We start from the raw sequence: 23,979 nt of genomic DNA, 5'->3' as shown, positions 1-23,979 counted from the left end.
TTTTCTGGTTCCCCCCACCAGGGATTTTGGAGTGCCCTTCTCTCACTTTTGGGCAAAGCACACGCTCACAAATGTGTTTGTGATTCTGGGCTAGTGCTGGGAACTGCATTTCCCCATCAGCTCACAGCTGATAAATATATGCAAGGACTTATTCACCAAATCTATTTTAATTAACGGAGTCTCCAGCATTGCTTTGCATGATGATGTTCAAAAATCTGTAGCTGGGAACAGAAAGCATGTGTCAGAATGAAAGATGAGGTAGAGCAGGGAGAAGGCAAGAGCAGAGACACCTAATCTTTCTCTTCCATTGTCCAGTGGCTGTTTAAAAGAAACTCATCTTTCTGCATTACTTGTGCTTCACATTCTTTCTCTTGTGCTTCAGTGCTTGGCCCCAGTGATTTTATTGCTGTCTCGATTTTTAGCAGGAAAGTGTGTTACTAGCTGAGATAAGATTTACTAAGATACCCTGAGCCTACAAATAGCCCAGCGTGAATGGAAACAATGAACCAAAAGCCATGAGCATGTGTCACCCTGCGTTCATAAAGCAGTATGGGAACTCTCCTGATGTTAACGGGACAGCTGAGTGCTTTACAGCCCATGCAACGCGCTGCTGGCCATCTGAATCAAAGGACTCTTTTCTACAAAAATCTGAAAAGCCAAAGGTGCGGTGAGGACAGACGTGCAAACGCGAGGCAGGGCAATGAGAGAGGTTGACCTGGAGGTCAGCTGCCTTTAGAAGCGCTTAAAAGAGACAGCTGGGAGCGACAGAGCCTTTGTGCAGGCCAAACTACTTTATTTGCAGTGGCACCTTCTTTGACGTGGGAGAGGTCTGTGTGTTTGGAGTTCAGTCCTACTGACCGCGCTGGCTCGGTGGTAATTGTGTACATCTGTGTAGGAGTTGCCGTAGATACCAGAAGCATCCTTCCCATCCCGGCCTGCTCAGGTCACAGCGAGCAATCTCACATGTGATCCTGTTGGTAACTTGGATACTGCTTTAGAAGTTACTTGGGTACTTCTCAAAGTTTCAAAATGCAGCACAATACTTAGAAAGAGAGTCCTGTTCTCCCCTCCCCGCTCCCAGGCAAAAAATTGAATTTGCGAAGAGGTAATTACATCTTATGCTTGACAAGCTGCTACATTAGTATCTCCAGAATGGTTGTCCGGGGCGACTGGTTTCCAAGCCAGATACCCTGGGGAGGCTTTAGCATTCCCGACTGCATCCATTGGAAATTCATGACCATTGATTGTACTGAAGGGAAGTTGAAACCTTTGTCTGTTGTGGGGTTTACCAGCAACTGGGAATGCATTTCACCTCTGCTCGTGTTTGTGCTTCTCTTTCACTGTCCAGGAGCTCCTTCAATGGCCAGCATCCTCCCTGAAAATTGTGACTTTCCTATAAGGTTTTGTCTGGTCAGAGCTGCTTCTCTGCTGTCTGACTTTGCACTGACTGCCCTAAAATGCTTACCTCTTGGTAGCAGACGTGCACAGAATTCCCAGGGGACCTTGAAGGCAATCCCAGGGCTCCTGTTGCAACATGCTTTCCTGCATCTCTAGCAATTGTATGCTGATCCGAGGAGATTGCTCCTTGGAGGACTTTCAAGTGCCAGGCCTGAATCCTTCATTATCTTACTTTTAGATGCAAACAGGGTTTGTAATGGCAACGGATTTTGATCGTAGACCAACAGATGTGAGTGATGATTGGTTATAGGTAAAGCCACTCTGTATTAGACTAGCAGCTGCTCTGCGTGCCCACCATCTGTTATCTTTTTCACCTATGCCACATGTCCCTCAAGTAGATGCTTGTAACCAATTAAAAGCTTTAGGGCACATTGACAACAAAATATTTGAAGCTTTGCCTAAGTCAGCAGTATTTACACTTGGTGTTTCTAACAGGAGGCAGTTGGGAAATACCACTGTGATGACTAGTCATTAGAAACACAATTTTAATAAGGGTGTAGGAAAGCAGCACTCATGATGGAGAGGCTCTTGAATTCAGAAATAATTGCAGGCTGATGCGTGTTTCCTGTCAATCCTTGTCTAAGCGTCGCTTGGTGCTTTCTTTTCGACTCTCTGCATTCAGAACGGAGGCTTTCTGTGCCCAGATGTTATGGCATGAAGCACTCGTTAAGCTCTGACTGTGCTCTAGGCTTGCAGTACTAGATATCTAAGGAGCTATCTGAATAGGAGAGTGCAAATGTCCTCTTGTGGCTAGTCCTGGACTCCAGAGAGACCTCTTGGGGCTGCTACACCGTGTTTCAGCAATGGGCTGCTCTGTGAATCCCCCCTCACGTTGTGAATAAGCCTGTGCTGTGTGTGGTGCACAGCAAAAGGTGCATTTCAATCTATTTAATATATTTTTCTATTTAAAGAAAGAAGTTTTCTCTTCTCCAAAGCCTGAGGGAGAGAGGAAAATAAACTCTAGTTGCCCTTTGCTGCTTAACCTACAGGGTAACATCCAGAAGATGTTTGTGGTTTTGTCACTGACATCATCAGGGCCAGGAGATAATCCACAGCGGGTGCCGATAACCTCATTTTCTGGTCAGCTTCTGCAGTTTGGCAGAGGAGGGACAGCCAGGATTACTCCCTCCTCCGGAGGCAGCAGGATAATTCCTGGTGCTTTCTCAGACTCTGGAGGCAAAACTGTTCTTCAGTTTGGGTGGTTATAGCATAAATCTTCTGGCAGTGTCCAAAGCCATGTTGAACCTGGGACAAGCCAGCAGCCTTTCACTGAGGTTTAAACAGGGGCTTTTTGATTGCTTTGCCCCAGCGAGGTGTGTTTTCCACATCAGAAAGGGTGATGGTTCAGGTTCAAGAGCTTCAGCAAGAGGAGCTATTTACAGAGAAACGGGCTGGCTCAGCACGCAGGAGCTGGTGGCTCAGGCAGCCCCAATCCCTGTCCTGCTCTGGGCAGGCCCGCGCTAAGTAAGTGGGGCTGGCTCCATCCGTCCCAAGGGAGGTTGTGAGGACTAATTTCATAATGTGTGTAAGGCCCTTTGAAGAGAAGCGTTGCATTAGGATGACGGTGAGGGCTTTGTAGGCTTGGAGCACGAGGACTTGCTTGCGTGACCTTTCTCTCATGGGGATGGCAAGGGACAAAGACAACACCTGAGGCCAACTCGCAAGAACAAGCTGGCACCGCTCAGCCGAGCAGGACCATCAGGAGGGGAGAGGCCACCAGCCCGGTGCTTATCCTTTGGGAGTCATGTCAGTAAAAGGTGATTGACTCCTAATTATACCTAATTGAATTTAGGGGAAAAAAATCGTACAGCCAGAGCAAAGGGGAAAGAGCAGAGGGCAGACACCGACTGTCACTGATTGATGAGGTCCAATTATTATCCTTCATTTTAAACAAGGGCAGAGGTCTGAAGCGTAATCAGCTGTAAAAAATGAAACATCAAGCTGAGCTGGTGCTGCAAAGGGCTCTCCCTCTGCCAGAAGATGGAAGCTTCTTCTAGAACGAAAAAAAAGCTGTTCAAAGGATGGGCAGGAAAGATGTTCGCGTGTCTGCAGAAAATCCACGCTCCCAGTGGTACTCGATGGATCCAGTCCCAGGTCACGAGTTCAGATCTCACTGCCTCGTCTTAGTCTTCACCTTCTCCTCTCATCTTTTCGCAGTGATTAAAAGGGAAGAGAGGGTGGGCTAGCGCAGCATCCCGGCGGAAGGGCTTGGGGTTTCTAATCTGTTCCGAGGGAATCAGATAACAGAGCAGCTGGGCAGGCAGAGGGCCAGCTGCTGGGCTTGGGTGCATCGCCACCAAACAGAAACCCCACGCTTGGACATTAAATGGCTCTTGCTAATGAGCTTCCTGTTGGGATGGGTTAGGCGCGTTGTGTTTGGGTGTAACAAGCAGTAAAAGAAGCTGAATGCTATGCCTCTATATCAAGCAGGCGTTTAACTCTTTGCAGCCTGGGGATCTACTATTCTGAGTACTCTTCTTGCATCCTACATGCTCGTAGACCTAAAATACCTTTCCCCAAAGCACCCGAGCCCCATTTTCAAGTTTTCTTTTGAGGCCTAAGACTGCTAAAGCTGCCAAGTCATTTTTTTAAGACAGGGATGGCAGAATCACGCTGTTTTGACAGCAGAAAAGCGGACGATGGTCATGTTTTGGTAGCGGGCAGCCCCAAAATGTGAGCGGTAGCTGGTCAGCAGGCAGCCGAAACGCTGCGGTGAGGGTGCTCATGGGCATGGCTCACCGTGCCATGACGTGCTCCTGCTCCCCGAGGCTCCAGCTGGGGCTGATGTTCAGGGACAAGGGAAGTGGTTAGGAGGCGCTGGTGACAGAAGTGGCACAGGCTGCTCTTCTGCTCCAGTACTTTTCTCCGAGTCCTTAATCTCAAAGGGGAGCGTTTCCATTTTTACGCAAGTGTTGCTCCGTCACATATGACCGCTTGAGAAAAGCGTGTGAGGACCGTCTTTGGGAAGACAGGCTCTCTTGGCAGCAGCCTTCTGCTGGTCTTCGGCTGCCTGGGGAGCAGCAGCAGCAAAGGCAGGCTTCCCGGCTGTCTCAGCAGGCGCAGGTGGCCCCTGGAAGGGATTTGGGTCATCTGAGGGCTGCTGGCAACCCCCTCATGCCTGCAGGTGTTAAATAGCATCTCGTTACTGTTCTCTGGGGTGTATTCCCCTTGGTTTTACCAGCAGTAAGTAATAGCTTGCTGGCAGAGTGGCAGGTAGAGGGGACGGGCTGGCTGGTGTTATGAAGAGCCAGCTGCCAGAGGAGACATTAGAAGCCACTGTGGAGCTGTTTGGCTGACAGATGCTGTAGGAGTTTAGTTTAACCTTGTGCCCTACGTGTTGCCTTCTCTTACCATTTTTCTACTACGCATGTGGCAAGAGTAGCAATTAATAGGGGTGCAGGAGCTGCCACTAGGGATTCCTTGGGAGGACGGAGGGATCAGGGCTCTGGTGTGTCCCATCTGCCCTTGAATGCTTTGGAAACTTCAGTGTTTTCATTGCCTGGTAGTAAAATACAAAATTGGCTCATTCATTGCAAACAGGGCCAGTGATCTGGGTGCTGAAAAACACACTGAGAGTTGGGTGTCCTCATGCAAATGTATTTCACGCTTTAAAGTGTTGGATTTTTTTTTCTCAAAGTAATTAAAAAAAAAAAACACAATGCAGTTATGCCATTAAGGAAGACGCAGGCTTCTCTAATAGTTGCAGGCTTAGTCATAACTCTTGTTTCCCAGAGGCTGGAGCAGAACAGGTCTTTCAAGGGCTGTGGAGAATGTGCCTGAAATAGTCTCAGCTGAGGATACTAATCAAGAAGGACAAAGAGATTGTGAGATTTACTCTGGCAGAGAAAAGGATGAGATAACTCTGAAAACAGAGGGGTTTTAGCCAGCTGATGGCAGCTACGTCTCTTCAGGGGTTTTGAGCTGCAGTGGGTTTCTGTCAGCTCATTGTCCTGGGAGAGGAAAACTGTTGGGTGCCAGGGCTGGGCGAGCCGGGACGATTGGGTAAATGCTGATCAGCTTGGTATGGGCTGTTGCAGTCACGGCTGCCGCATCGCCCCAAGGGCTGCCTAGGCTTGGAGGTGACCAGCCCAGTGGGTAGCTGCAGGTGATCATGGCTAGCTCGCTCCCTAGCTGGTGATGGGCTATACTCAGCTGGGCTCCTTATGGAGTTGCATGCGAGGGTGTCTTTATCGTGGTGGGAGGAATAAAACTGCTTTCCCTAGGAATGGTTAGAGAAAGAGAGCATCAGTCTTAGGTGGTTTGGCTCTGAGAATAAAATGGACATTTTTTGTACAAACCCACAGGGCAGCAAGACGTACTCGCCACAGCATTAGAAACCAGAGGAAGCCAAACCTCCTGACCCAGCTGGACTGCCTCTTCCTCCCTCGGTTTACGGATGAGCAAAGAGCAATTCGTTGGTGTCTCTCTAACTTGAAGGACGCTCACCCATATTACTGTGGCCCCGCTAGGTAGTGAAGGGGGAACACGTTTGGGGACGCAGTTCAATAATAATGTCAGTGCTGAGGAGCGAGGACCAGTCAGGAAACTGGAGACAGATGAGTAGCTCTCCCGGGTCTCACATCCAAGCATTGTCCTAAAGGCATGAAATCTCATTGAGATCACAGCTAAAAACAGCACTTAGGGCTGCCAAACAAAGTGCAGCCTGTCCCAATTTTTTAAAGAAGCCAGGAGTGATAATTAGCAGCTAGGCCATTAATAAATGCAATTTGCAGAGAGGTGCTTCTGTGTAGGTATGCTCTTTGACTTGGGTTTTGCTATGCAACCTGCTCTAACAAACCTTGCTATATATTTAATTTGATCTTTATCTCTCTAAATCCGCGCTTTAAAGAGAGCTCTCTGTTCTCAAGGGTACGAGATGTGAAGGCGAGAGAACCACAGATGAGCTCCATTAAAGGTAAATACATTTTCAAAGGTGTCTTTGTACAAAGCCTAGAGGGTCAGGCAGAGGAGTAATTGGTGACTCAACCAGGACCTACTTAACATTATTAGTATAACAGAAGAAAATATTTCAGCTGAAAATCACTGGGCACCCCCGGAAGTTTGCAGAGATGAAAAAAATAAATGAAACCACTTTGGCAATGTTTCTACTTTAACACAGAACTTAAAATAATATTTCATTTTTGAAACGGGCATGGCAGAAGGGAAATGGGGCAGCGCTCTCTAGGAGTTTTTAGATTCGCTTCAGGTTCAAGGGAAGGACTGGCTTCTGTTTGGTGCTCTTTTTAGCATGGAGTGCTGGATTACAGCCCCAGAATATCATTTGACAGGGTCTTATGCCGCTCTGCTTAGCCGCATGCTAGTTCTGAGAAGCATCAGTCCTTTAGACCCATGTTTTCTTCTGACTGTCTTTGACGCCAGATTTCTACTCGCTGTTTGCCGTAGTCACCGTCCAACTTCTGGAAGATGGGATTAGAGGACGTTACAGAGCTTAAAGACTGTAGTATTTTCTTCCTATTTCCTCTGTTTGGATTTTTGTCTTGCTTCATCTTCCACCGTTCAAATTAAACTTTGCAAAGCAACTGAGAACTTCTTGCAAAGCCAATCCCCTACCGGTTAGAAATGACAGAGCAAATTAGCGACACAGTAGGTTTTACTACAGACAAAGAGCAAACAATACTTTCCATCTGAATCCTTGACGTGAAGGGAAAGCTCATCCAGGCAGAGGCAGTAAAAGCTCTGGGAGAGAGCATCTCGTGTGGGTGTCCCTCTTTGACAGCCTGAACTGAGCGCAAAAGGCTCCCAAAAGGCGAGATTAAAGCCGTGCTATCGTGGGGAATTAGATGGCGGCAGCAAAAATGAGGAGTCATTCACATTTCAGTTCCGATCCCATGTGGGCCTTTCCTCTGCCCCAGTTCTGGGCTGGAAGCCTAGGAGGTTTACAGAGGATAGTGACTATCACTCGCTGCGGTTCTTAATGCGGAGCGGTGGTTCACTCGGATGCATCCGCTGGCTGCTGACGGAGCGGCCGCACTGCCAAAATGCAGACGAGCCTGCGCCGTTCACCTTGTGTTACTGCTCCCGTCTCCGTCTCTGCAGCGGCTTGGATGTGATAGTTGTGTTTTCCTCCCAAGTGACGTGTGTCTGGGGACAGTGGGGACTGGCACGTTCCTCCTGTCCCGGGGGAAGCTCCGTGGGGACGGCGAGAGCAGCTTGGCGTGCTCCGTCCTTTCCCCTGCCGGAGGCAAGGGCTTGGCACGGCAGCGCTTCTGCGCGAGCGACAGTGCAGCAAATCTCCCGTCCTTCTTGGGAAGCCGTGGCCGCAGAGGGGGGAAGGACACCCAAAACGCCCCCAAATTGTAAAGGAACTGGTCAGAGTCGCTAACCGGGGCCTGGATCCAAACCTTCGCAAGGCTCTGCGAGAAGGTCTCAAGTCTTAGACTGGCTCTTGCCTACCTCCGTAAGATCCTACGGCAGAATTTGAGAGACGTCTCCTCCTTTCTATCCTGTATTTGGTCCCTGGCAATGCAGGCTCCAGGCATTCCTGGGGTTTTAGTGCTGGAAAGACGTGACCACCGGCAGCCGGGCTGTCCCTGCCTCTCCACTGCCAACTGGAGAAGACCTCTCCGCTCTGTCGACTCTGCCTGCCCTCTCCGGAGCCGGAGTCAGACCGGGGGGCAGAGACGAAAGGTTTCGGGTGCTAACCTTGAATGGCTTCTGCGCCACTCGCCCCCCAACCCTTACACCCCGAAGAGGCCTTGCATACCTCAGCTGCCGCTTCTGGGTTCAATAACGTGAGTTACTAGTAGCGACACATTGAATTTCTTTTTAGATGTAATTAACTTCTTTGCTTTGTCAGCAGCCAATGCCGACCATGGGTGCTGCCGACCCAAAGGCTTCCAAAATGAGTCAAAACCCCTCAAAACCCACAGGTGCTTTTTGAAATGGAAAAAAAGGAGGGGTTATTTACTTTCTGTTGACTCCTCTTTTAGTTTACACTCATTTCACGTTTTCAGGCTTTACTTGAACTCATATAAATAAGATTCCTATGCAATCACTGGACTGGGCTGGAGCTTTAAAGGCCCAGATGGTACAATGAAGGTGCTAAGGCTAGGAATGGTGTAGGACATGAATGAAGAGGGACTTTTGAAGCTGGAAATGTGCATATTCCATAACTAGCCTAATTCTCAGTGTTACATAGGGCCAACTTGGGCGGCAGGGCGCTGCAGGGTGCTGGGCAGCTTCTGGGTGCCTGTTGGGTGCCGGGTCTCCCGTGACTGCGAAGGGGCAGCTGAATTGGGGACCTCTGGTCTCTGACCCCTTTTTTTCCTGTATTCCTCTTGCACTGGAACCCAACGTGGGACGTTATGCTTTAGGAAGGGATACAGAGGACGCTTGGGGTGGGGGTCCTCTTTATTTCCATTAATATCTTCACAGTATAAGGAGAGAAAGGTCAGGAGCTCGCCTTGGCTCCTTCCCTGCTCCAGGGGGTATGCCTTGAGGCGTTACAGGGTCCCAGGCATCACCCTTCTGTATAGGAAATGTATTTATTTATTTATTTATTTACCCCAAAGATGTAGTTTGCTGTAGTAAGTTCTTGCCTTTGTCCCCTGCATGGGGACCCCGAAAAGCCTGGAGGACAGAAGGGCACCTGGAGCAGCCCCCAAGCAATGTCATGATTTGGGCTCTGCTCACAACCGGAGCAGAGCCGGGTGGCCTTGGTGCCGCCTGGAGCGGCCTCCCCCTGCACTCGGCGTAATATCGAGGAGCCCGTGTGGCTGCGACAGCTACATTAATTTCTTCTGTGTGCCTCTTCCGTGCCATCTGCCTCCGGTGGAGCCCATCACAGCTCATCCCGTACCAGACTCGGAGGAAAAACCCAAGGACGGTGCGGGCACGAGATGCCGGCCGCTTGCTCGGCGGCAGCAGCAACGCGGCAGCTGGAGCAGCAGCCGCGGGGCATTTAAATAGCCCGTGTCCTGCTGTCCGCCGTTACGCGGCACCGCGGCGGAGGGCAGAGATGCCCCGGCACTGCCGTAGCAAGGGGACTTGGGGGGCTCCGGCTGCCCCGGTGCCTCAGCCTCTATTTCCTGCTGCCATCTGCAGGGCAGCAGCCGCCGCTCGGCGTGCCTCTCGCCGGCGAGGGCTGCATGCCGGAGATTTATTTTTAATCTCTCTATTTTTAGGCTGATGCCGAGATCTGTTTTATGCTGGAGGGATTTGGAAAAAAAAAAAAAAAGTAGCTATTTTCCTTCTGATACACGAGCTGTCAGTGAAGGCTTTTTTTTTATTATTCCTTTGAGTTGCATTTGTCTGTTAGAAAGGAAAAGAGAAGGAGCGATTAAGCCAAAGGGAAAGCAAATTAAAATAATGACAGCTCCCCACCTTCATCTACTGATACAAGCCCCTGCTCCTGCTGGGGTTGCGGCACAGCAAGCGTGTCTGCACTGCTGCTTTGCGAGAATCTAGGATAAGAAGCGGACGTAAAGGCTGCATGGATTGCATACGGGAAATCTTAGGAAGCGGCACCAGCTGAAGCTCAGGACACGATGATTATTGACATTTATGGGGCTTAGCAGCTCTAAAGCATCTTCCCAGTTTCTTGAAGCACGTGGGCAGCCGTGTCCTTCAGAAGCGCCCGCCGCTGCGCGCGGCACCCTGAGCTCTCCCACCGCCGCGAGAAACGCCCACGTGGCCCCGGCCGTAGGCACTCGGCTGCCTGGCTTTGACCGTCAAGGCTGTGGCAATAGGAGAAAAGGGAGGAAATAGGAGAAAAAGATGCAAAGCAAACAAGCGAGCGCAGCCCAGAGAAACGCGTGCTCAGCCCCTCCGAGAGAAGCAGCCCCCAGAAGACAAAACCTCGCTGCTCACCTGCGCGCTTTTCTCGCCGCTTCCTTAATTTGCAGCTTCAGGTGAACTTAATTACGAGAGGAGTGAAGAATTGCCGGGTAGCTAAACGAACCGTAATGAGCTGGGAGCTATTATAAATATACAGAATTGTGGGGGCAGAGCAGGGTTTCTATTTATGACTGTCCTGACATGTAATTTGTTTTTAAAAGCTTTTTTTTTTAAGTGAAAAGTGTTGTTTTGACATTTGTAGAGACCAATGGCTCCCACTTACCTGCAGAAGTTCAGGCAGGCTGAAAAATAAGACTTGCAAAAGAGACTTTTTCTTGTTTTTTTTCTCTTTCTGATAGAAAATCCCCCCTCATAGATATCATACGTATCGCACCCCCCCATACATATCAGGGTTAAGTGTTACAAGGTTCTCAGCTGATACCAAAAGCTATGAAACGGTCAGGAAAGGCTAAAAGAAAAAAGTTTCTTCTGCCCTATCAAACAAAATTACACTTGGGGTGGGCAAGGACTTTGACACGCTAGCGTTGGCCTTTCCCCTGAATGGCTTTTGGACTTGGAGAGACCCTTGGCTTGTTCTTCCAGGGATCTGTCTATAACCCCAGCGGGCTGGGATTTGGGTAACTCCAGGATGAGGGTGAACGTCTGGGGACTGCAGCTTCCCCACCCTTCCTCCATCCCTTCCCCGGGAAGCCTTTCCCAGCCTCGCCACCTCTGGGATGATATTACTTTGCCAATGAGAAATGGTTGGGCTTGTTTTTGTGAAACTGCAGCATTTTCCCAGGGCGGGCAGCGCAGCGGGCTGATGTTCCCCTGGGAGGCCGGGCAGCTCTGTCGGAAGGTCTTACTCCCTACTGGCGCCTGGATTTTACTTTTACATTCGACGTTATCTTTGTTCTAGAAATAGCCAGGTGGGAAACGCTTCTTCCTTCCTTTCCCCAGTGCTTTCTGCTATGATAGATGGTGCTCGGCGAGACGGTCCCTGGGAGGGTCTTGCACATGCTTGGTGTGCACCATCCTGGTACCTTCTGCTCCTGCTCCGCAGCTGGTTAGCGTGGGGCTGGCCCTGGCTCCGTGGTCACTCTGACTCCCCTTGCTCTCACTTCCCTCCCGAAGAAATGGAGGGAAGAGGTTTGTCCTTTTTTTTCCAGGGGTGACGGGGTGGGTTTGTCCCTCCCGTGGAAGAAACGAGGTGGTGGGGCTGAGGCTCCCTGGAGCCCTTTGCTTCAAGGCAGGAGCGGGGACAGTTGTGACGGCGAGCTGGGCCGCCGTGATCACCGCTGGGGAGCTGCTGGCCTTGTCCCGGCCGGCTCTCGCTCCCCTCCTTCCCCTCCCGCGGCAAGCGAATCGCCGCGGGAGCGATGCCGTGCTGGCAGGCACCGCTGGCGAGCCCCCGAGGGAGCTGCCGGGCCCTTCCTGGCGGGGGTTTTGCTCGGCAGCAGCTCGCTGTTGTGCGGAGGTGAGTGGGATTAGTTACACCAGAAGGGCTTCGCTGGGGCTCGGCGTTGAGATGAGCCTGGCCGATGGATCGTTTCGGTTTTATTTATTTATTTTTTAACCTCACGGTACTAGTTTATGGTCTGACGTAAGTGAGCCATTAGGAGAGTTTAGGGAGAGAAAGGCAAGCTGGCAGAGGCGATGAAAATGGCTCCGATTCCTGTCTCCGTGGGTGCAATCCGGCAAACGTCAGGGCTACAAAACCTGCCTGTAGCCAGCTCTCTGCTACCTGCCCGGGACTTTGGAGCAGTTGTGCCATGCCCCGTGGGCACGCAGAATATTACAGCAGCAGCGAGGAGGGGCCTCGGTTCCTCCTGCTCTAAAATAACTGTCCGCTGGAGTCAGAGAGACTTTCTCCTAGCAGTAGCACAATGGAAAACCAGTCCTGGGCAGCGGAGGGCTTTGGTGCGTGTCTTCTCTAGCTAACACAGCGTATTTCCACAGCCTCTACCCAGTTCTGCGCGTTCCCTTTGCGGGAGAGTCCCAATGCAGTAGCAGAAGTGGTACGAACCCGAGGTCACTGGTTCAAACATCTGACACCCGCTTACATACGTGCAGCAGGCCCAAATCCCATATGGACAACGGCATCTGTGGTGGCTTTAATTGGCCTTCCTGGACCCTAACAAGCAGGATGTGGTGGCTGAATTTCCTTCTCCTCTGCAGGGCAGAAGTAGGGAGTAAAGGAAGAGCAACCGCGTGGAGGAAGGTGGCACTGCTGCTGTCCATGCTCTGTGTGGCCGAGGCTCTCAGTACCTGTCACAGGCTGTGACATCCCCACGGAGTCCCCCCTTACTGACAGATATACGTGGGGTTCAAAATATCCAGCGTGTTCCAGCTGCCTTAGGAGGAGAAAGCATGTGAGAGCTTGGCACTGAGGATCGCTGTTCTGCAAACAGCAAGCCAACAGGATCCGAGTGTCTGGGAGAGCATAATTTTCCCTTGCTGAATGGCCATTTTATTCAAATTCCTGCTCTTTTCACAGATTTGAACTCTATCTAGATCTCTAGCTCTAAAAGCATGAGCCTCGCTGGGTCCACGAGGAGAGCCAGACTGTGTTACTGTGCAAGCCGTAGCTGACCCGCACACCTCCAGCACTAGCTTTTTCCAGGTTTCGGTGCTCCTGCGGCTGTCCGTGCCCTGCTGGCAGATCTGAAGATGACTGCTTTCTGAAACGCTTTGCAGGCCCTTGGGTTTGGAGATGAAGGTCTGCATTCTGCAGCACCTGGACAAAGCGCTTCTTTCAGCAACAGCTCTGCTTCTGGAAAGGAGGGACTCTGAGGACAAAAATGTACTTCCCGTCCTGGGCTCTGTATGGATTTCTCTACTAGTTTTATGCTGGGCTGACCTCTAAGGGAGAGATGAGTTACTGCACTAGCTGAGTTTGAGAAGATACTGGCTGCCTGAGTGACACTGAGACAGGTCTTTGCAGAAGTCCTCTCCAAGCAAACCCGGGCATAGGCAGAATCCTTTTTGCACAGCACATGTAGCCAGTTCACTTTGCAAAAGCCACCTACATGCTTTTAGCACTTTTAGAGACACGTGTGGAGGGAAAACCCGAGATGAACTGGAATGGGACCCTGATTCATATCACTTCAATCTTTATTGAGGGTCTGGTGCTGAACCTGCCTGGACATTTTCCTCCAGATTGCAAGCAGAGGCAGAATCCAGTTCACACGCAGTCTGCTGGCCTCCCTCAGTTCCTGCGAGCTGGGCTGGACGTGTCTCTCAAACAGTTCCTGAACTTTTAACATCTTCAGGTCCAGGTGGTAACCCCGTGGCGAGATATATATTACCTTATAGCCTGTAACAAGTCCCACGAGGAGACTCCATCTTGTTGGCCCATCTATGGAAGAGGGGCTGTCCTTTAAGTTTGATAAAGGTTAAGCCAAGCTGAAAATCCAGGTTTGTTGTATGTTTTTTCAGCTGAGCTATTCAGCGGGATGGTTTAGCTCTCTGACCACTCAATCCTGGTTTAGACATTGATCTCCAAGCATGACACAGGAGGAAAGCAAACCCGCGGTGTAATAATACCATAGCAGAGCTCGGTCGTACGAATGTGGGCAGGCATTTTCCACAGCCCATTAAGCTTGACTTTCCATTAAGTCTCATTTCTTCCCTGCCTGTTCACTCTGTGCCATTTGCTTTACTTAGCCAAACTCCAGCCTGCGCGTGGCCTTGGGGAATCGCTTAAAAATGGAGCGCTGGTGAAATCACGCGCAGATTCCCCAAAACGGACTTCTTTTCCGCATGTCTAGTTCCTCAGTGCGACAGGCAGCTTTTTGCGGGCTCTCCTCCAGGAGCTGAATGTGAGCTGGTGCCTCAGCGGCTGTAAATAATGTATTGATCTGGTTTGAATGTGGGTCAGTAGGTCTGACTCCTAATCCTGCAGTAAGCGCGGTCATCCCAGCGGGAGCGCCAGCCGCTGCCGGCGTAGGATCCAGAAGAGGTTCTGGACTTTGCACATTATTGTTTTTTCCATTCTCACTGTCTGTAGGGGCAAGGTAAGGTTTTGCAGCTCCTCGCTAGCTAGCTGGGCGCCCAGCTCCTTTCCTCCCAGCCCTTGAGGAGGTGTGAGGTCCCATGGGTCGGACCTGGAGCTCCATCACTCGTAAAGCACGGTAGCCAGTGCACCAGGCAGTGGCGACGTGGGAGCCTGTGGGCCCCTTTTGCCTGGTAAATCCAACACTGACATCGGTCTTCTTTCCTTCGCTCCCCGCCCCATACCAAATGGGCTGGTTCTGCTGAACAATGCCACGGAAGTGAACAAAAGGGCTCCCATGATCTCGATTTTTTTCTTTTTCTTGGACCAGGCTCTGAGCTGAGTTGCCAGCAACAATTTTGTAGCAAACAACTGTAACCAAATAGGTTGTGAAGTCCAGATCAGGAGCTGGAGGTGGAGCAGGAAGAGCAGAAGGTACAAAATGGGCCAAAAGAGTGAGATATGGAAAGCAAAGGAAGAGGTTAACGTTCCACCAAGTTTGAAAAATCCCAGCCTGTTCTTTAACCTTGCGTTGTCCTGTCACCTTGTGACCAATACAGGGGCCAGAAGATCTTAAGGAGCAGCCGAACAGCCCTTCTGCCTTCAGTTCCCCTGGAGACCTGGTGAATTCATTGTGTCAATCCGGAGCAACTCCACTGCAGTTCCTGGGAATTACCCTCCGGTAAAACCAGGATGTGCAAGAAGAGATGCCAAAAGCAACGACAAACTTCATAATTCCTTGAAGCCGTGCAAGGAGGCCTCAGCTGGAGTCTTGAGCCTTGGTGTTGCCTCTAGCAGGAGCTATTGGCAAGGATTGCTTTTGGGAGGCAGGGGGAGCCCGGCAGCCAGCTGGAGAGGCAAGTGGCACGACCGGGTTGGCTTTGGCATCTGCTTGGCCGCGGTGGAAGAAAGCAGCATGAGGACCGACCAAGTGGTCACCGTGCCGGGGCGCACGCTGGAGGGCTGGGCTCACCCGGAGCCGGGCACCAGCAGCTAAAGTGTACCAGTGACATGGAAAAAAAATCATCTCCACTGGGCTGCGAGCAGGCTGGGCACAGCTGAGGGCTGGCAAGAAGAAAAGAAAAAAGCCCCGGCAAAGCTCCGGAGCTTTTCCGAGCTCATTGTTGTGCGAGGGGAAGTGAGTCAAAGGCGGCGAGCGGGGCTGTTTTTCCAGCTCAACGCGGCAGATTAGTTTACATCCTGCGGGAAGGCTGTCGTCGTCCGAAAGGGAGAAGGTCAGCCCTGCAGCCTCCTCGCCGGGGCTGCTCTCCCCGCGCGGCCGCCCGCCCGCGCTTCCAGGTGGAGAGGCGCAAAACTGCCCCCCTGCACCATGCTCTGCCGCGTCTGGCATCCGGCGTCTGTGCATCCAACGAAGTCACCACCGCGGAGCTGAGCGTGAACCTCGTCCGTCCGTCTGTCCTTGGGTCGGTTGGGTCCGCCGGCGCCTGGCAGACGAGCAGCAAGCACCGCCATGACGCTGCTGAGCGAGCTGCCTCTCGGGAACTGGGTTTTTTTGGGGTCGGGGACAGCTTTTATTGTGCTATTTTGCCATGGCACTTTCTGGACTTGGCAGTTTTCTTTCATCCCATCTGGGGTGCGTTCTGTTTTATTTTATATATATATATATATATATATATATATATATATATATATATATATTTTCTCTCTCTCTCCTACCCTCCAGACAAAGGAGCAGACGATTTTGGTCACAAAGACCTTTATTTTAGATCAAAAGCAGGCGAGCGCCGTTCTCGGGGGACGGCAGCATCTCCGCAGCGGTCTGCACCGGGCGCTGGGAACAACGTGGTGTCTGCACGCCGCGCGCAGGGGATGAAAGTGCAGGAATACTCCCCTGCCGCACGCCGACAACGGAAAGGCTTTGTCACTTCAAAGCCACGCCGGCCGCAATTTTGTGTGTCCCTCGTAAAAGCCACACAAAGAAGAAAGGTTCCCCGGAGCGTCTTTGCCCTCTAGGTCTTGCTTTAAAGGGAGGCTCTGAAGGGAAGAAGGGATTGTGTAGGGTTTCCGCACTCCCCAGAGCCTCTTTCCCCCCTTAAACCATCCCAGTCGGAAGGGGAAGGCTGGTCCGGCATGGCCACACGTGGACGCCACCAGCTCCAGGATCTCCACGCCACCCAAATTGGTGAGACGAATGTTCCCGATCTGTTTGCAGCCGCTTGTAGTAGCACAGGGGTTGGCAGATGGCTTTGGCCAGGCTGGGCAAGACCTGTCCCCCCCCCTTCACCATATGGATACAGCAGTCAAAGGCAGCTCTGTTTTTCAGAGCAAGATCTCTCGGATGAGAAATCTTTGTGGCTGGAGAAAAGGCAAATGTAGGAGAGCAAAAAGCTCCTTCCCTGGCTTCCTACTGCAGTTGAGGGTGCGTGACACAAGGCACCCTCATGACATGAGGCCAAGTCATGACATGGCAATGCCATGAGGGTCTTCACGACACAATACGTGGACAACTTTGTTCTGGTGTCTGACTTTGCTTCAAAATTGAGGTGGTTTCGCTGCTGATCGTGTTTGACCACTGCCTTTTGTGACCGTCCATTGTCCCATTTCAAAATAGTGGTGCTGCTGGAGAGGAACCAGTGTCACATCTGTAAGGGGAGCTGAAAGCTACCCAAAAGCTTAGTATGGCTTTGACTGGTCCCATCAGCTGGCTACATCCATGCCATGTCGTGCTTAGGCACCAGAGGGCATCAGGGACTAGCGCAGCGCAGCGCATCTGCTCGCCAGCGCCGCAGGCCTGGTGGCCTGTGCTTCAGCCACCGACAGGGAAAGGCTTTCATTCATTTGCTTTGAGAGGAGGTGGGAAAGCCTGAAAGTTTGTCCCATTTTCACAAGCTCTCTGCAGGCTGGCAGTCAGCGAGAAGGGCACAACGTTGTTCTTTGAGACATTTTTCCGGGATGCATGGAGGCAGGATGAACTTGTGTCCGTTTGCTTTGAGTTTTAGGAAGGTTTAAAGGTGGAGAACCTCGTATTTTTTGCTACATCGCTACTTTGTTGGCAGAGCCTGCCCGCAAGCCTGGGATCCCGGGATGCGAGAGGCAGGCTCCCTTTGGTCCCTTTCTCCTGTTTGGGTATCAGTGGGTCACTTCACTCCTGCAAACTGTCTCTCGGGTGGTCTTTCAAAGGGCAAATATGAATAAAGCTTCCTGAAGACCATGGGGAGAAATTTCAAGTATTGTGTAAAATTATAAATCCAGGTCAAATAATACCTCGTTTTGGTAGCTGTGACCTGCTGGTGCCAAACGGCTGGTATTTCCCCCTCTTGCACCCTTTCTCTTTCATAGGAGACATTTTTGACCAAGTGGCTGATGAGCTCAAGCCCTTCCTGAGACATGTGCTCCTGGGTGACCTGTTGTGGCCTTGCTAACCTCAGCTCCCTGACCCAGGGTCCTGCTAGGTCCCAGTTAACTCCTGCCAGTCCCACCAACTCGTAAGTGGAGCAAAACCAAAACAGCCTTCACCTAAGGGCTGGGGTGGCTGCTCTTTGAGCAGAACTGCGGAGCCCTTCAGAAGTTTGTTCTGGTTTTGCAAAATGGGGCAGGCTTAATGCATTCTTCTGGGGAGGCAGGACCTTGCTTTTCCACAGTCTGGACTTTGCCAGGAATATTTTGTGTGCCCTCCACTCTGCTCCTGCCTCCCGAGGGACAAAGTTCTCCACTGTGAGAAACATCTGGGCAGAGTGATTACCCCTGCACGGTTTGCTGGCCTCACCTTACTGCCAAGGAATTTATACTGCTTCAGCGTATCTTGATAAAGCTGTTTGCATTTCAGCGTCTGGTGCTGGCAGGGCCACTTGAGCTTTCACTCTACATTGTATAATAGCAAGTGGTATTCGATTTCCTTGACTGCACCTTGCTATCCCGCAGGAGCTCTCGGTGGGGCTCTGCGGGAGCCGGCTGCTGGGGGCAAGGCCGCGGGGTGCAGCCAAGACGGTGACTTCCAGCTGGCGCGAGAGGAGAGGGCCGGACACCTCCGGGGAAAGCAGGAGAGCAGAGACCAAACCATCAGGTAAATGAGAGGCTGCTCTGAGGGCGCCCAGGGGAGCTGTAGACACTGCTGACAGGCAGAACGGAAAGAAGACAGAGGTTGCAGTCTCCTAGGCACCAGCTTTTTATGTATTTCCTCCTGCTCTTGTTTTTGTATTGCCAAAAAAAGAAAAAAGAAAAAGCCTTTGGAAACAGTAGGGGATGGGATGCCGGCCTCTCCCTGTGAGACAGGAGTTCAGGATGTGCTGCTGCAAGTCTAGGGCACCTGGGAGGCACGGAGGGGGCTGTAAAACGTTGGCCACCAGCTGCCTCCCACTGCAACCGTTCCCCAGCCGCATCTCATCACTGGGTGTCCCCATGCCTCTGTATTAACCGGCCGTGCTTTGCCCTTGCTGACAGGTATCTCTTCATCCTTTCCGATGGCACCCCGTCGCCTGGATAGAGGACTTGGACTGGATACAGAGGAGGAGAAACTCCCTGCTTTGCCCTCTTCCTTACCTGCAAGGGAGGGAGAGCCCCTGAGCACAGCCCGGGCTCCGGCCGAGCCTGCCAGCGGGCACTGGAGCACAAAAGCAGAGGGAACCAGAAGAGGACAAAAGAAGTGATCCTGGAGCCGAAAGGGTCTGTTAAACCCAGGGCAGCTGAGGGTAACTACGCTCCTCCTGACTCCCCACCCGGTTTTGTGGATCAGTCAGGCAAGACAAAGGTCTGCCTCCTAAAGGGACACCTCTGTCCCCTGATCCCCACCACCCCACCTCACCAAGCTTTCTCTTCACTCTTGCATTAATCCTGGCTCTTAAGGGGTTTTGTAAGTGGTGGCTCCTTACGATCCACTATTGTTCTGCTAATCTGCTGTCTGGAAACTGTCAAGAGCAAGTAGTCAGTCATGGCCTTAATGGCAGTCACGTGGTTCCTGTCCTTCAGCACAAATGAATTGCCACCATAAATACCAGCTAAGAGAGGAACAGGATTCAAGGGTAGCCATACATCAAGGAGAAGGATAATGCAGTTAGTCCTGAGCTGCTCAGGATGATAGCAGGAAAGGGTCTTTGGCTGGCACATCTTTGCTGATGGTTATGGGTATCCCTTCAGGCAGAGATCTTCTCCAGTTGGTGCAACTGGGAGGAGTTCTCTCATTCACCCTGCTGTTTTCCTGCATTCATCCAGCTCAAAAGGCCCGTTTTTTCATCTAACCCTGCTCTGTTCAGTGTTGCTAATGTCACAGCACCTGTTGAGTCTTGCCTCAGAAGTGGCTGGGTTCTTCTGTGGGTGGCAAAGGCATTTCGACACTATGAGTAGGAAGCAGCTCCACACATGGGGAACTTCTGCGTAGCCCATCCCTGTTGAGTTTAATTTGGTTCCTGCAGTATATTAATGAGATAACAAACACTTTTTCACTGAGTAAGTGTAAGGATGTCTACAGATGCTGGAGAGCTAAGGATGTCCAGTGTGAATGCATGGATACCTCTAGCACATGCCACAAAGAGCTCCTGTACCTCCAGTGTTAGCATCTAATCAGATCACGCTGGGAGCACATATAAACATGGATTTTTACTGAGTACATTTTTGCCAGCTGCATCCCAAAAGCACAGGGGAAGATTTTTCAGAATGCGAAAGATCACCTTAGATGCCACTTCCACTGGCTCTAAGGCCCTTTGGAGATTTTTGAGGATTTCTCCTCCCAGCTGGAATAGGAACAAGAAGTTAAGTTGTTTTTTACAGAGTTGGAGGAACAGAAGCTCGTTTCCTCCTTCTGGGGAGAAACCAAATAAGGAAGAAGTCTCTAAGCTATCCTTGCTTTCTGCCCAAAGCATGTCAAGTTGGCCCACAAGCAAACCAACAGGCCCAAACATGGTTGCTTTTGTTACCTCTCCAGATCTGTGAAATGTTGATGTGCTGCCTCTAGCTTTTATGCACTCTTTTTTTTGCTGCTTGCAGGTTGGATGCCGCTTTCTCTGTTCTGAAAACTGTAACCAGGTTCTCGCTGGGCTTCTGCTTGCGGGGTGGCATTGTCCACAAAATTTGTGAATTGCAGGCCTTCATAGGATGTACTCTGGGAGAAATGTGCAACAGCAACAGGTGAGCACAGGAAGTTCCCATTTTCCTTGAAAATGACATTAAAAACAGCTTGTGAGCATCACTGCTGGAGATGGACCCTGGACCACTTGTGGTCAAGTGGCCAAATCCAGCAATTTCTATGAACACGTGAATGACCTGAAAGATGAAAGAAAGGGATTGAGGGGAAGGAGCAAATTCAGATCAGTGTAAGCAAATTCACTCTACTGCTTTGAGTCTAAGTTAGACCCTCTATAAAATTGACTGGGACAATTGTGTCTAGGTAGTGTCATCTTTTCCACAGAGCCATGGCCAACAACTGCAGAAGTGTCAAAGAACTGGGATGGACATTTCTGACCGCAGCCCTGGCTGCCACCCGGCCTTCATTGCTGACCAAACTTGGGTTCTGCTGCCTGCCCTAAGATCACAGGTAGCTAAACGGCCACAAATGTGTTTGCAAGAGCAGAATCACAGAGAGCCTGTTGTCACCATTTGCCAGTGGGGTGTCATGGTATGACAACAGTACAAAGTTGCCTGGCTCTCTACAGGGATGTGACAATGGGTTGGAGCAAAAGCCAAGGAACATGACACTGTGTTGTGACACGGTTACTTGATTACACACAAGAAATAGCAGTTATGTTTTATTAGCCAAAGATAGCTTTTAAGAATGAAAAATAATTAATAATGATTAGATGCCCATGCATTGCCCTTGGTTAATGACAATTCTAAGCAGAAGCTTGCCACAAAAAAAAAAAAAATCCCACTGCTACAATGACTAAGTTAGTGCCTATTTCTCTCATAAGTGGAGTCAAATCACACTTTGTGTTGGCTCAGCCAGGTTTACGCTGTGTTACATTAGCAGACACAAAGCTCATCCACTATTAAAAAGGAGCTTGGTGTCTCTGTGCTCTCTCTGTGAGGAGAAACCCACTTAATAAGTGTGGGTTGGAGTTCTTGAAGAAACTGCATTGACTAGAACAACCGTAGGAGAAAAGTCAATTGAGTGAGAGAAGCCAAGCTGCATTTTGCTCCAGTCAAGACTCCTCTACTGGCTGCTTTGGCTTTTGAACAATGGTTACAGAGCTGGAGGCAGCAGTGAACTTCTACCTTTGCTTTGCAGGGCCAGAGAATGCAGTAACGTCAAGGACATGTTCATTTAATTAAGACCTGCAGCCTACGTGATGGAGCCCTCCTGGGAGGGATGAAAGGCATGGCTGTTCCATGGGAAGCATCTTCGAGATTAAGGAATGCCGAAGGCAAAGAAGCATCAAATATGATTAAAAAGTGATTAATGCTGACTTTGAAAATCAGGACTTGAGGAAACAAATCCTATGAGATAAATAGAGGGATTTCACTGCACACTCAGTGTTGTGAAATCACTTGAGGTGGAAGGAAAGCAACATGGGCCAGACCTCACAGATGTTGTTTATAAATTTTATGATCTTTTCTTCTTGCATTTTCCTGTCTGTTGCAGCGAATGGAGCCCTGCTGAATAATGCTTAGCTGGGGCCTGAAACCCTCCAGTTCCAGCAAGTCAGCTTTGCCCAGCCTGCAAGAGCTGAGGACTCGGGGCACTGATGGGGCGAATTCTCCATGGAGCGGCAGGTTTGCACTCGTGCAGGACCGGGCACATTTGGACCCTCCAGGTCTGCTCTTTTGTTTCTCATCGTCTCTGGGCTTTGCTTGCTGCTCCAGGGAGTCTGTGCATGGATTCAGCCAGGCAGACCGGAGCCAAGGCGGCGATGCCTCGTGCTCCCTTTGTATCATCCCCACAGAGGCTGCTGTAAGCCAGGGGGTGGCCCCAGCGGTGGCCAGGATCTCCCTGAGCCTCGACTCCCACTGTATTTACTCATCCATTTTGGCTATGTCATACCTCTTCCAGCAGGACCACTTTGGAGCCAGACTGTCAGGGCCCTGAGGGCACTGATTGTCCTTAATGGCCCTGACCAGCTTCACCTGGGGCCTCCACTCACACCCCCAACCCATGGGCCCAGGAGTCCATTTTAGCTCAGCCTGGGCTCTTTGCTTGGGCCTGGGCTATGATGAAGGAGTGTCTGTCTATTCTCCAGCTGCAGCTATGCCTGGTCATGGACCCTGTTGATCCTGACTTGACCTGCCTCGTCACCATGAACTTGCCTGATGGTCTGGACTCTTGGTTGAACCTGGCTACCATCCCTGCACTGCTTGCCTTGCTCAGGTACTGTGGGAGGGGGTCCTGGCTGGTGAGGTCCCTGCCCTGCTGGCCACGTTATCGCACCTGGCTCTGCTCCCCTAGGGAGCTGCCTGCCCTTGCTGCACCCTGGCACGGGCCCCGTCACCCAGGACTCTGGCTGTCCTGGGGGAATTGCCTGGTCCTAGTGCGGGTCCGTCGTGGCTGAAGCAGGGTCTGGGTCAGGCCTTGTTGTTCAGCACAAAATCATGGTTAGTATGTGGCTTGCTCTCTCTCGTCTGAACGTGGTCCTCAAAGGAAAAGCTCTAGTCAGCAAACAAGGCACCTCGCAGCTGGAGCGAGCAGGAGGGTTCAGAGACGTGATGGGAGAAAGGGATAGCCACTGCGGGCTGCTGCAGGAACTGCGCAACTGGAAGGCTAAAGGGTGCTCTGGGGCAGGGTCTGAGCCACCGCGTTTGGAGAAGGGATGTCAAAAGGGCAGGATGCCAAAGACCCGCCAACATATAAATAAACCAATCCTTTATAAAACCACACAAAACTGGTTGTGTTTGTTCTCGCTCCAAGAGCTGGCTGATGAAGACTCCCTTATATTCCCCAAGCTTGGGAAACGCACGGGACGGGATCCAGAGCATTACTTAGCATTCGGGTTACAGGCCAGCGTCTCCAAAGGCTGGGTGCAGCCAGTGTGGGTGGGGGGCAGAGGGCGAGAGAGGCTGCGGAGCGGCAGCGGGGCTCCTTCAGCCAGATCTGAAGGAAAGATTTCTCCTTCAAAGCATCTGCTGGGCTGGTGGTCGGCCTCGCCTTGGCTTTGGCTAATTGCTGTCCCCTCTCACGCAGCCCCGGCAGGCTCCGGCTTGGCGAGCTGTGGTTCGTACCACATCTTTGGCTTGCACGTTGGTTAATCTTCTTTCAAATGATACAAGAGGCAGGGATTTGCCTTCGTCCCTTTGAAGGCTGACGTTCGGCTCTGTGCCACGGACTCCTTCTCTCTTACATTCAGCCTCATCTTTCCTGCACTTGGTTCCGCCCCGGTTTTGCTCAGAATACCCCATCCAGCACAATGAGGGCTTTGTGATAATTACCTCCTCCTGCAACCCTTCGCAGACGTATTTCCACCCCCTCCTGGGGGTTACGCCCTTCATTCTTCCTCGGGTAAATCCTGCCTGCGTGTTCATGCAGAGGTCCCGTGATCTTGGCGTTAGGAAGACGCCGTGCTTTCAAGTACAAGGAGCGTGTTACCAAGGGAAGACAGGAATTCACATGTCGATGCCTGTGTGTGTTTCTAGCGTGTCTAAGAACCTTTCTTGTCTGCTCTAGGTTGTTGCTGTTGAGTAGCAGTATGTTAACTTTGATCAGGGTGTTTGATCTGATCTCCTACCTTCCCACCATACTCAGTCACGACTTTTTTTTTTCTCCTATGGTTTTTTTGCAACCTTAGGAAGTTAAATTACACGGGTATACAATGCTGGTGTGCTGAGGGTGTGCTGTCATCTTCTGTGGGCTT

At 51.1% G+C, this 23,979-nt stretch overlaps 1 protein-coding gene across 1 annotated transcript in view; it reads left to right on the top strand.

The window, feature by feature from the left end:
• AMER1 (APC membrane recruitment protein 1) overlaps positions 1-22,979 on the top strand; it is a 34,232-nt gene extending 11,253 nt beyond the window's left edge. Inside the window, 5 exon segments of the mRNA XM_067304384.1 lie at positions 18,131-18,272; positions 18,650-18,897; positions 20,189-20,329; positions 20,610-20,735; positions 21,426-22,979. The gene's annotated coding sequence lies outside the window, so the exon portion shown is untranslated.
• Positions 22,980-23,979: the final 1,000 nt, after the last annotated feature.

This window comes from Apteryx mantelli, chromosome 13 (assembly GCF_036417845.1).
Source record: "Apteryx mantelli isolate bAptMan1 chromosome 13, bAptMan1.hap1, whole genome shotgun sequence".
In the NCBI taxonomy this organism is placed as follows: Eukaryota; Metazoa; Chordata; class Aves; order Apterygiformes; family Apterygidae; genus Apteryx; species Apteryx mantelli.
This window is presented reverse-complemented; position numbering and strand designations above follow the sequence as displayed.